Genomic DNA, 3,142 nt, shown 5'->3' with positions numbered 1-3,142 from the left:
ATTGTATTGCAACTCTACCAAAATAATTCGTTTAAATGCATTTTATTTTGTTATACTCTTTTTTTATAAATATTCTTTCCATGGAATTAAGGATGAATTCAGCTTTAATTCTCTGTCCCACCAGACTCTCACATAATCGCACACTATTATCAAAATAATGTTTTTAAAAGGCTTCTCTTAATAATGGCTGGATTGTAGGCCATTACAAGTATGAGCTTTTACTTTTACTCTGATTCCAAACAAGATGCAGCTTTCAATAGAAAATATAAATCTGTGAAATTAGTGAATATAATCCAAACTCTCTCTCTCTCTCTCTCTCTCAAAAAAAGGGTACAAGAAGGTACAAAAGTTGTTACTGACATATACCTTTTCAAAAAGTACACTTTTGTACTTAAAAGGTGCATATTGGAACCTAGAAGTACCTCAAAAGTCCATATCTGTATCAAAATTGTACATAAAGGTACCATCGCAGTGATAACTTTTGTCCCTTTTTTCTGAGATTGCACAAATTAGTCAATATACAAAACATAAAAAAATAAGCATATTACAACAATTTACGATTAACTATTTAAGCATAAAGCATTTATTTAGCTAAGAAACATGTATACATTACCTTTAAAAACAGGATGTGTTTCTCATATCAAGTGCTCATCTGCACTTTTTCTTAAAATACCTTTACTCCCATAAGCAAGATTACTGTACCTCACATACGAAAACTCAGAAATATAAAAAAAAAAACTTGACACATGTTGTACCACATTCTTTTGATAATTAGTTTATCCACCTAATGAACAAAATACATGTATGTGCTTTTTACATGTCAGTCATTGTTAAAGCAGTATGATCATTTAATCATTTAAAACAAGTATGAAGCTACCTGTTATAAAGGGAATGAAGCTTAAAGTACAATAACAACACACAAAACTCATCCCAGTGATAAATGTTGTCCCTTTTTTCTGAGTGCACTCAAATTAGTCAATATACAAAACAAAAAAAAAATTAAAAAATATTAAGGGTTGTGAAGAAATCCTTCTCAGTCTCACCTAATCTAATAGAAAGCAAGTTAATATCCATTAATATGATTATTAGCTCCAATTTCATTGTTTTGTATTCAGTTAAAATACATAAAGGTTATAGTTCTTACCTGAAAGATTTTTTGTGAGTGAGTGACCTGTAATACAGAGTGTGCAGCCTTTAATATCCTCCCTGTTACTTTCACCTGAGCCAGGTAAACTACTTTCACTTTTACTTGCATTGTAGTCATTTTCATTTTTAGTTGTCATATGTTTTATTGTTTTATTTATGCAGGAAGATGCTACTTACAGTGCATTACAAGGTATACATTTTATCAGTATGTGTGTTCACCAGAATTAAACCCACAACCATCCGTGCAGATGTGAAATTTAACCCTGCAGTGAATATTTCTCAGAGGGGATTTTTGTATATAAAAGTCAAAATCTCTACATGCATATATACTCTAATATCTTACTAAAATATTTTTAGAAGAAAAGACATTTCACGATGTTCACTTGTGTAGTGCACTGTCAGAAAAAATGTTTAAAACTGTACCTTTTACTGTCACTGGGGTGTGGTACTATTTTTGTACCTTTATGGGTATACAACACTTTGAAATGTTTTTGAATGATTTAGATGAGCTGAATATGTACAATGTGTAACTGATAACTTTTTAACGATGTTCCTCTCCAAGAAAAGCCATTAATAAATTAACAAGTCAGGAATTTATGTTAGTTTAGTAAAGATGTGGCTCATCAAGTAAAGTCATAACATAATCATACATTAACAAGTCAGGAATTTAATATATTAGTTTATGAGTAGCTTCGCATCTCAGTTTGCTTCCGCTGAACCCACTGGCGGTGCAGAAAGTGTTTGATGGGTGGACCTCTAAAAATCTGTGTGGGCCAGAAAAAGTAGCATAATTTTTTAAGTTGCTTTAATTGGGAAAATAAAATGATGGACTGTGTTTTGTTCATCAGTGTCAACAATTAAAAGTCAAACTATGGCAAGTTCAAATGAAGTTATTCAATCTAACCATATTACAATGGCCGTTTCTCAAACGAAAGGCTGCATTTCTCAACCAATCAGAATAAAGCATTCAACAGGGCCCTGGTATAAGGTTCTATATAGAACCATTGTCATTGTTTTTTAGAATACTACGTTATATGTTTTGATAAAATTAAACTTCCTATAAACAGAAAGAAAGAGAAATTGCAAGCGAGTGTTGGAAGTGAAACCATGTATGGCTTTTACTGATAGGATGAAATGAAACAACTTCCCCCTAACTATTCAGGAATATATGGCAAACAGTGAAAAAAAGTGACATAGGGTGGTGGAGGATTAGTGGTGGTGATCTACGTCTACACCACACCTGGGAAAACATTTTGCTGTGAAAAATCATTCATTGCGAAAGTGAAATAAAGTTCCCTATTTAGAAAAAACCTTTTCTATTGTGCAGTGTAGGCATACTGGGCAAACAAAACAATCTGTGTTGGCATCTGACCTCCTGAAATCCTGTCTGTGGGGGAAAAACCACCTGCCAGATTGTACTGCCATTGCTGTAAGTAAAAGTAAAGTTTCACAACTGATTTTACATTTCGACCTTTGGTTTTATTCAAAGCGACATTATTTTATACATTTGTGCATTTTCAAACCTGGCCTTTACTGGAACCTGTTGAGCTGCTGGAAGTAAAGGGAACCACCCAAACAATCCCTATATATGTTTATTAACTCGTAAAGAATGGCAGTTTGAGGATATGAAACTAAAATGAAGAGTAAATGTATAAGCACACGATAGTCACATGTAGCAATGTTTATAGGTTACTGTTACAGTGTTTTCCCCATGTTTCAGTTAGTCTTCATTGTCCACACCTGTTACTCGTTCACTATCATCATCATCTTCACCTGTGGTCTGTGTATATACCCCTGCCTGTTTCCAGTCTTTGTCCAATCTTGTTAATGTTATGTATATTATCCTGTTTGTCATTCAGTTTATTGTTTATTCTAATTAAAGTTTATTATTATTTTGTTTCCTCGCCTTCTTCACACCACATTACGTAACAGTTACATATTTGACAAGCATAACATGTTAGTTTATGCTGTAAATAAAATGAGCATACATCATATC

The sequence above is a fragment of the Misgurnus anguillicaudatus genome, chromosome 11 (assembly GCF_027580225.2).
Source record: "Misgurnus anguillicaudatus chromosome 11, ASM2758022v2, whole genome shotgun sequence".
In the NCBI taxonomy this organism is placed as follows: Eukaryota; Metazoa; Chordata; class Actinopteri; order Cypriniformes; family Cobitidae; genus Misgurnus; species Misgurnus anguillicaudatus.
The sequence above is the reverse complement of the archived record's forward strand: the minus strand, read 5'-3'. Positions refer to the sequence as shown.